The sequence below is a fragment of the Monodon monoceros genome, unplaced genomic scaffold, assembly GCF_005190385.1.
Source record: "Monodon monoceros isolate NGI ecotype Baffin Bay Population unplaced genomic scaffold, NGI_Narwhal_1 Super_Scaffold_22, whole genome shotgun sequence".
Classification (NCBI taxonomy): domain Eukaryota; kingdom Metazoa; phylum Chordata; class Mammalia; order Artiodactyla; family Monodontidae; genus Monodon; species Monodon monoceros.
The window spans coordinates 50,979,184-50,989,278 of record NW_021703779.1 but is presented as its reverse complement, the minus strand read 5'-3'; positions in this window follow the sequence as shown (position 1 = coordinate 50,989,278).

Below are 10,095 nucleotides of genomic sequence, written 5' to 3'. Positions count from 1 at the left end.
ACAAGACAAAAAGATAACCCTCAGAACAGGAGAAAATATTTGCAAATGAAGCAATGGAGAAGAGATTAATCTCCAAAATATACAAACAGCTCACAGAGCTCAATATCGAAAAAAAAAACCGCAATCAAAAAAATTGGCAGAACACAGAAATAGACATTTCTACAATGAAGACACACATATGGCCAAGAGGCACATGAAAAGTTGCTCAACATCACTAATTATTAGAGAAATGCAAACCAAAACTATAATAAGGTATCACCTCACTCCGGTTGGAATAGCCAACATCAAAAAATCTACAAACAGTAAATGCTGGAGAGGGTGTGGAGAAAAGGGAACCCTCCTGCATTGTTGGTGGGAATGTTAATTGATACAGCCACTATTGAGAACAGTATGGAGATTCCCTAAAAAACTTAAAATAGAAGTACCATATGACCCAGAAATCCCACTACTGGGCATATACTCTGAGAAAACCATAATTCAAAAAGACACATGCAACCCAATGTTCATTGCAGCACTCCTTACAATATCCAGGTCATGGAAGCAACCTAAATGTCCATAACAGATGAATGGATAAAGAAGATGTGGCACATATATACAATGGAATATTACTCAGCCATTATTAAAAGAATGAAATTGAGTTATTTGTAGTGAGGTGGATGGGCCTAGAGTCTGTTATACAGAGTGAAGTAAGTCAGAAAGAGAAAAACAAATACCGTATGCTAACACATATATATGGAATCTAAGAAAAAAAAAGTCATGAAGAACCTAGGGGCAAGATGGGAATAAAGACACAGACCTACTAGAGAATGGACTTGAGGATATGGGGAGGGGAAGGGTAAGCTGTGACAAAGTGAGACAGTGGCATGGACATATATACACTATGAAACGTAAAATAGATAGCTACTGGGAAGCAGCCTCATAGCATAGGGAGATCAGCTCGGTGCTTTGTGACCACCTAGATGGGTGGGATAGGGAGGGTGGGAGGGAGGGAGATGCAAGAGGGAAGAGATATGGGAACATATGTATATGTATAACTGATTCACTTTGTTATAAAGCAGAAACTAACACAAAATTGTAAAGCAATTATACTCCAATAAAGATGTTAGAAAAAGAAAAGAAGATGTGGTACATATACAGAATGGAATATTACTCGGCCATAAAAAGAAATATATGGGGTCATTTGTAGAGACATGGATGGACCTTGAGACTATCATACAGAGTGAAGTAAGTCAGAAAGAGAAAAACAAATATCATATATTAACACATATATGTGGAATCTAGAACAAATGCTACAGAAGAACTTGTCTGCAAGGCAGAAACAGACACACAGACATAGAGAACAAATGTATGGACACTAATGCTAAAGTGGGGGTGGGATGAACTGGGACATTGGTATAGGTATATATACACTAATATGTATAAAATAGATAACTAATGAGAACCTGCTGTATGGCATAGGGAACTCTACTTAATGCTGTGTTGTGTCCTAAATGTGAAGGAAATGCAAAAATAGAGGGGATATATGTATATTTATAGGTGATTCCCTTCACTTTACAGCAGAAACTAACACAACAATGTAAACCAACTCTACTCCAATAAAAAAAAAAAATGTCGCCAAACATTTTAAGTAATGGGCAGAAGACCTAAATAGACATTTCTCCAAAGAAGACAGACATATGGCCAACAAACACATGAAAAGATTCACAACATCACTAATTATTAGAGAAATGCAAATCAAAACTACAGTGAGGTATCACCTCACACTGGTTAGAATGGCCATCATCAAAAAATTTACAAACAATAAATGCTGGAGAGGTTGTGGAGAAAGGGAACCCTACACTGTTTGTGGAAATGTAAATTGGTACAGCCACTACGGAGAACAGTATGGAGGTTCCTTATAAAACTAAAAATAGCAGTACCAAATGACTCAACAATCCAACTCCTTGGCATATATCTGGAGAAAACCATAATTCAAAAAGATACAGGCACCCAAATGTTCATTGAAGCACTATTTACAATAGCCAGGACATGGAAACAACCTAAATGCCCATCAACAGAGGAATGGATAAAGAAGATGTGGTGCATATATACAATGGAATATTACTCAACCATAAAAGTGAACGAAATTGCATCATTTGTAGAGACATGGATGGACCTAGGGACTGTCATACAGAGTGAAGTAAGTCAGAAAGAGAAAAAAAATATCGTATATTAACGCAGATATTTGGAATCTAGAAAAATGGTACAGATGAACTTATTTGCAAAGCAGAAATAGAGACACAGACGTAGAGAATAAACATATGGATACCAAGGGGGGAATGGGGAGTGGGATTGATTGGGAGATTGGGATTGACATATATACACTACTATGTATAAAATAGATAGATAACTAATGAGAACAGACTGTATAGCACAGGGAACTCTACTCAAGGCTATGTGGTGATCTAAATGGGAAGGAAATCCAAGGAAGAGGGGATACATGTATACATGTGGCTGAATCACTTTGCTGTACAGCAGAAACTAACACAACATTGTAAAGCAACTATTTTCCAATAAAAGAAAAAAGGATATTATTAGAGATGGGCAATTGCATGCTATAGCTAAGTAACAGAGGTGGTTTTCTGAAGGATGCACATTTGATCAACTTACTGGGCTTTGGTATAAGCCAATGGCCACCCTCCTCTTTCTGAAGCCACTCAAGAAACCATACTAAAATTAATACATTAAATGACTCATTGGGGGAACTGATAAAATGATAGCCTGGGGAAAACAATACTTTTGGAAACCTTCCCCCGAAATAGTAGCTGAAATATGTCAGAGGTGTCAGATCTGTCCTAAGTATAACCCAGAAAAACCTATTTATACTTCTCAGAACCACTTTCCTTTGCCTCCTGGTCCCTTTGCTATCTGTCAACTGGGTGTTATCTACCTGTCTCCCTCTCAAGGATACAAATATGTTCTGATGATGATGTGCATGTATTCCCATTTGGTGGAAGCCTTTCCTTGCAGACGTGCAACTCCCCTTACAGTGGCCAAAATATTGTTGGAAAGGATTATTCTTTTTTTAACATCTTTATTGGAGTACAATTGCTTTACAATGGTGTGTTAGTTTCTGCTTTATAACAAAGTGAATCAGTTATACATATACACATGTTCCCATATCTCTTTCCTCTTGCATCTCCCTCCCTCCCACACTCCCTATCCCACCCCTCTAGGTGATCACAAAGCACCGAGCTAATCTCCCTGTGCTATGTGGCTGCTTCCCACTAGCTATCTATTTTACGTTTGATAGTGTACATATGTCCATGATAAACACCGTATGCTAACACATATATATGGAATCTAAGAAAAAAAATGTCATGAAGAACCTAGGGGTAAGATGGGAATAAAGACACAGACCTACTAGAGAATGGACTTGAGGATATGGGAAGGGGGAAGGGTAAGCTGTGACAAAGTGAAAGGATTATTCTTAATTGGGGAATTCCTCTGCAATTACATAGTGATAATGGTGTCCATTTCACTGGACAAATTCTAAATGCTGTTTGTGAAACCTGGCCTATACTACCACATTTCCACTGTGACTATCATCCTCAATCTTCTGGTGTAATGGAAAGAACAAATGACATAATCGAGACCTAACTAGCAAAAATCTCTGAGGCCTTCGGCCTTCCTTGGCCTAAATTGCTACCCATAGTTCTGGTAAACTTAATATCTATACCCTTTCGAAAACACAAACTGTAACCATTTGAAAAAATTATTGAAAAAACCCATGATTCTTGACTCAGGACTATGTAAGCCCCTTCTAGTCAAGGGAGATCTTTTACATTATTGTCAAAGTCTCATTAAGGCTCTAAAAAAATGAGCACCTGATTGAAAACTTTTTCCACAGTGAGCTCCTGGGAGATGGAGATACAGAACACCACAATTTAAAACCAGTGGACTATGTTTATTGGAAAAGACATATTTTAAAGGACTCCTTACAACCCAGATAGAAGGGACCCTATTAGGTACTTTTAACCAACACCCTGTGCTGCTAAACTTAAAGGCATTGATTCTTGGATTCATGTTTCCAATTTTTAAAAAAAGGCTTCCCCACCTGTGTGGGCCTCTGAAACAGTTGGAGACCTAAAGCTGAAAGTGATCCAGAAGTGACTCAGATGGCACCTAATGTAGATGGCTCTCCCAAGACTTTGGACAAGGCTGGTACTCTCCATGATCCTCATTGATGAAATCCCTCAAGTTACCCTCGTTCTAATTGCTGTCATCATAGAGTTGTTACATCTTCTTCATTATGTAATAACTGATGAGGCACCAAATTGCCTTTCCTTCTTATAGACACACTTTCAAGGACTGAAAATTTTCATGAATAGGTTTATGGCCAGGAATTAAAGTTTAGAGGAAATGACCCTGGCCCTTTGGTCCTTCGATTTTGACTATGAAGGACTGGAGAATTGAACTTTTGGGACTCCTCCTTGAAGTTACAGTTTTATTAATGTGCTTTACCCTATTACATACAGTGGGCATCCTCCATGAGTGGCAATTCTATCTTGCATTAACTCTGCTGGGAATAAGCCTCTGGCTCCAAGTCTTGCCCATTCGATTAATTTATTCCACTTGGGATTCTTTCACCAACCAAGACCAGGAGTTACCCTTAGTCTTCTTTATATTAAAATAGCTGACTTTTCTTGGGATAGTTCCTTTACTAGAGTTATGTTATTATCTCTCTTATTATCCACCCAGGCTCCTTATGACTGGGAAAATAATGCCTTATTCTGCATTTCCCAAAGTCTAGCCATGGAGGAAATCTAAAAGACTATTGGATATGCCATCAGCACCCTAGATAATTCACTGAATACCCAGGATCCCCTTGCCTTGGCTATCTCCAATCTTACTCGTATCCCTCTACCATACCCTTTTCAGAATTCGTCTATTCTCCAAGCATACCATGTTCATCTACTCAAATCCACAGTTCCCTTTCCTTGTTTGCCTTGTTTGGAACCAGATAAAACCCAGAATATTCCCTTAGGAACATGTGTTCCAACGAAGCCCTTTGGTTGCCTGGAAACATCAGATCCAGCTTCCAAACACCCAACTTTACTTCACTGTGCCAAAAAAAAACATATTCTCATGATAACCGCCATGTATTCCTAAAAGGAAGGCTTCTAGACTGCTCAAATATAACCAACACATGGTTGAATTTCACCTCTGACACCTGCTTTCTCTATGCTCCATCTATGTCTTTATTTGTGGTTGGAAGAGTAGCACCTGGGGGATGTCCTGCCCCAACACCCTAACCCCACGTTCTCAATGTGCTCTAGGACTTTTAATAGTTCCTTTGACTGTGTTAAATTCTTCAGAAATTACCAAATGGCACACACACTCTACTTTCAGCCTATGCCAAGAAACCCCTTCTGAGGGATTTCAGAGGTTCCCAAGAATTATTCAAACCACATGGGGAGATGGAGCCATTGAAAAAATTATTCAAAATCTCTCTGCTACCATAGCAGACACAGCTAAGGCCACAGCTAGAGCATTAAGTGCCCAAAAAGACTCCCTGAATTTGCTTGCTCATGTTATGTTAGATAAAAGATTTTCCTTGGATTACCTTCTTGCAGAACTTGGAAGTATCTGTGTCATCTTAAATAACACCTGTTGTACTTGGATAAATGCCTCTGGTATAGTAGAAACTCAAATTAAGATCTTAACAAAAGAAGACCAATTGACTTCATTCTGATAGTCTTAATACTCCCCTAATGCTTGATTTTTTTATTTGGTTACCCTCAAACATTGTATCTTGGTTCAAAACTGTTCTGCAAACTGGGTTATTACTCTTAATAATTGTTGTCAGCTTCTTTATATTGATAAAGTGCTTGCTTAAATTGATTACTTCTATACTTAGCCCTTCTACTGCTCAGCTGATGTTCACACAAGTCGATATACTCGAGGCAGCACAACATCACGGTGCCTCCAATAAATTTTACAGTCCATCCATTGATTCATTCACACAACCACCCTCTAAGGGACATGATGGACCTGGAGCAGGTAACCAAGCCATTCTGGCTATGTAGGAATAAGAATTGCTCCAATGATGTTTTCTTCAGGAAAAAGCATGGGCAAAAGGGGGAAATGTGAAAAGAACTATGTCAGGAATGACTAAGACATGACCTGAGGACCTCCACGTTTGCTGCCCATGCTGGACTTTTGCTGAACACTCTAAATTAAAACTGCTAAAGAGTTGCTGAGTTGCTAAAAGGAAAGAATAATACTGAGAACTGGACTTCATCTGGACTAAGAAAACATAACTTTCCCTAGTAATGAATGAGATGCATTCCATAACTCAATCTTATGTACAGAATAATTTTACCCTCCAATCCAAATTGTTGGTAAACAACTTGTATAAGCCTGCATTGATGTCCTTCTTTTCCTCTAAAAACCCTGGCCATTTCCTCTAGTGGGACACTATTCTGGTTTCTTCCAGACTTTCTGTGATCCCTGAATTGCAATTCTAAGATCCCAAATAAATTAACCTTTTTGCCTCTTTACAGTTAGTGGTCCATAAAGGTTGATACAAAAAAAGCTTAGTCACAAAAAAGCTTTCACATGCATCCTTTTATTTAGTCCTTACAACCACCCTGTGAAGTGAGAACAAATTTCATTATCCCCATTTGGTAAAGGAAGAAAGACAGTCTCAGAGAGGTTAATAAATTTGTCCAGTCATAAGCTACTAGTTGAGGGGACCAGCATTCTAACTCGAGTCTTCCGGCTTCAAAATCCGTGATCTTTCGATTACAACATACTGGGCTTTTATGTGCGTGTCAGTTAGCCTGGGCCACATCTGTTATGATGGATAGAAAAAAATTAAGCAGAGACCAGTTGTAACTCTTCTCTGATCCTCAGCCTGACAGTAGAAAGAAAACTGACTGGAGGAACGTAGAATTCGAATAGAAAGAGGCTGAAGTTGGGGAGGGAAAGAGTAGGCTCTGGAAAGAAAAGAAGTAGAAGAGGCTCTAACTGGGGGGTCAGCTATACACAGACGCCAGCTGGCCTGGCAATGTCACCTCTCGCGTTTTCCTTCCCGGCTGAGCAAGTCCAGGTCCACTCTGCTACACCTCCTTCCTTTCCCATAGCCCACCTTGGGGCTGCACAGATGCTTTTGCCCCCAAAACCCACACATGCATGCGGGGGAGCTGGGGTGGGGGTGATGGTGGTTGTCTGGGCAACTGCTGGGGCAGGTCAGGGGAGGAGTCAAGAGGAGAGTAGGGAAACGCTGGATAAAGGAAGTAACTCTCCGGGAGGCAATGCCAAGCGCGGTGCTCAAGAAAGGCTGTTACAACTGCAGCGAGTGTATATAAAAGGCTGGAGTAAAAGCGTGTGTGAGGTAACGACTGGGGAGCCGGGAGGAGCTGGGGTCGGAGGGGCAGGTCAGGGAGTGACCCGTCAGGCAAGCACCCGGCGCGGGGTCCGCGTCACGTGAGAGGACGGTTGGCACAGGACCACCTCTCCTTCGCGCCGCAGCCGCCAGCAGGCGGATCCCAAGGAGAAGAAAGTTCAGATTGGGTGAAAGGGGGTGTGAACCGAGGAATATCACTCGGGTCCCGCGCGGAAGAGGGCGTCAAAGAGCACCCTGAGAAGGCTTGAGGGGGCGTGCCTGGGCTCACGGCTGAGCACCGAGAGGGAGCCCAGGGCTCCCAGCCTCGCCAAACTCTTCTCCTTACCTTGGGCACCGTGATATGGTCCATGACCGCGGCTCCCGCCACCCGACTGCCTCACCGCTACTCGGGCTGCTGCCGCCACCACCGTTCTGCTTGCCTCCTTGCCCAACCCGGGTTCCAGCTCCCGCCCTACCCTACTGGATCAAGCTCTCGTCACCTGATCCTCGGGAGGCTCCTATCGCGGCACTTCGCCCATGGCCGCTCCCGCCATCTTGCTTCCTGGCAAATGCCCTTTTCTTTGGGGGAGCCAGTCAAAATGCTGTTTCTTTGGCAGGGGAAACTGTTAAATATACATTCTAGCTTTCTAAGAACACAGTTTAAATAAAATCCAGTGATTGTGAGCTTTTTCATATTTTTTTATGTGCAAAGCTACTAGGAATGCAAAACAGTGACATATTAGGCTCACAAATATTTCTAGGACTGCTTCCATTTTCTTAAGACTAAAAAACAATGACAGATTGTTCTAGCTCAGACTCCATGTTTGGCCGGGGAGTTCTTAAGTCCCAGACTCGAGTACTGACACCCTTCTCACATCCCATGATGCTGTAAGGATTCTGAGCACCAATATCATTCCACTACTATTTAATGTTAACAGCGATGCACCAGGCAAAGATAATACAGACTGCCTTGTGGTGAAGACTGGTTTTCTGAAGAGTTTCCTGTGAGACCTTGAGCAAGTCACTGTAGAATATTTTTGAAATGGCTTATAACCATATCCTCCTTTCACTCCCCTTATCCAGGGGGAGCCTACTACCATCAATCTAGTTAAAGCCTGGACTATTACAGTAGCCTCATAACTTTTGTCATCACAGATGTGGGGAAAGGACCAAGGACCCACTGGACCACCTCTCAGATGAGATGCAGTTACTCAGTGGTGTTCTCTGAATCAGACTTGTGATGGCCAAAACAGCAGTCTGGGAGTTAGAAAACCTGTTTTGTTTTTTTTTTTAACATCTTTATTGGAGTATAATTGCTTTACAATGTTGTGTTAGTTTTGGCTGTATAACAAAGTGAATCAGCTATATGTATACATATATCCCCATATCCTCTCCCTCTTGCATCTCCTTCCCACCTTCCCTATCCCACCCCTCTAGGTGGTCACAAAGCACCGAGCTGATCTCCCTGTGTGATGCAGCTGCTTACCACTAGGTATCTATTTTACATTTGATAGTGTATATATGTTGATGGAAAACTTGGGTTTTACTCTCAGGTCTGCCACTAACTTGCTTTGTGACCTTGAGCAAATCATGTCACCTCTCTGGGCCTTAAGTTGACCAAGGTTACAATGAGGGTATTGGCCACAATTTGTAGGGTCATTTCTACCTCACTATTGTGATGTTATGGTTTGAAATATCACCTTCCCTACAAAGTGATTTTTTTCTTCTTTTAGTATCCATAACATTTGCTAGTTAAACTACTCATTCCTCATATTTTGCTCTTTTCCCTAGCCTAAAAGCCCTTCCCTCAATCCATGACCCGAGTATCCCTTCACTTCCACGTCTTCAGAAGATACTCACTGCATGCTAAACACTCCTCTCAATTGGCTCTTTTACAATCATCTTGAACTCCAGTTGCTTCATCCAATAGCTCTTCACAGTGTTCAATCTCCATTTGTTTTGCAGCTTTTTACACTGTTGATTCATTTTCCTTTTTGACATTCTCTCTTCCCTTGGCCTTTATTGTAAAGCAGATTCATTGCCGGCATCCTTCAGTATTCCTTTTCTGCCTTCCTCCCAACTCCTCTTTGCCCTTATTTATCCATTTCCCTGGCTTCTGTCCTCATTCTTCTACTCTCTCTGTTTTCTTTCCCTTGGTAACCTTGATCTCATTCTCAAGTTATATCCTTATCCGCTGGTAGGGTACTCCCAAATTTACATCTCAATCCTGTGACCTTTCTCCTGTGCTCAAGTTTGGAACTTCCAACTCTCCCCTGAGAGTTCCGCTTTGATGTTCCGGCTAGCACATTAAGCGCATCACGACTGAAAACAAACTCATCTTTTACACCTTCCTCCTGCCTCTTGCCCTCTCCCACTTCTGCCACCGGCTCTTTCTCAAGTTTTCTTTATCCCTAGTAATACCACCATCATATACTCAGTTACTTAGACTTTAACCTCATGTCCATGCTGTTTGGGATAGTTAAAAGGAGTATGGACTTCAGGTTAAAATTTCGACTCTGCTATTTGCTAATGGTATATGACCCCGGACACGTTACACAACATCTCTGAGTCTCAGTTTTCTCATCTGTAAACCAAGTCTAGTAAGGTGCTTGTGAGGATTCAAAGAAGTAACGTATATCAGGTATCAGGAACATCATAAGGGCACAATGAATATTGGCGGTTACCTTCCCTTCCTCAACTCAGTTATTAAATATTTCTGTTCTCCT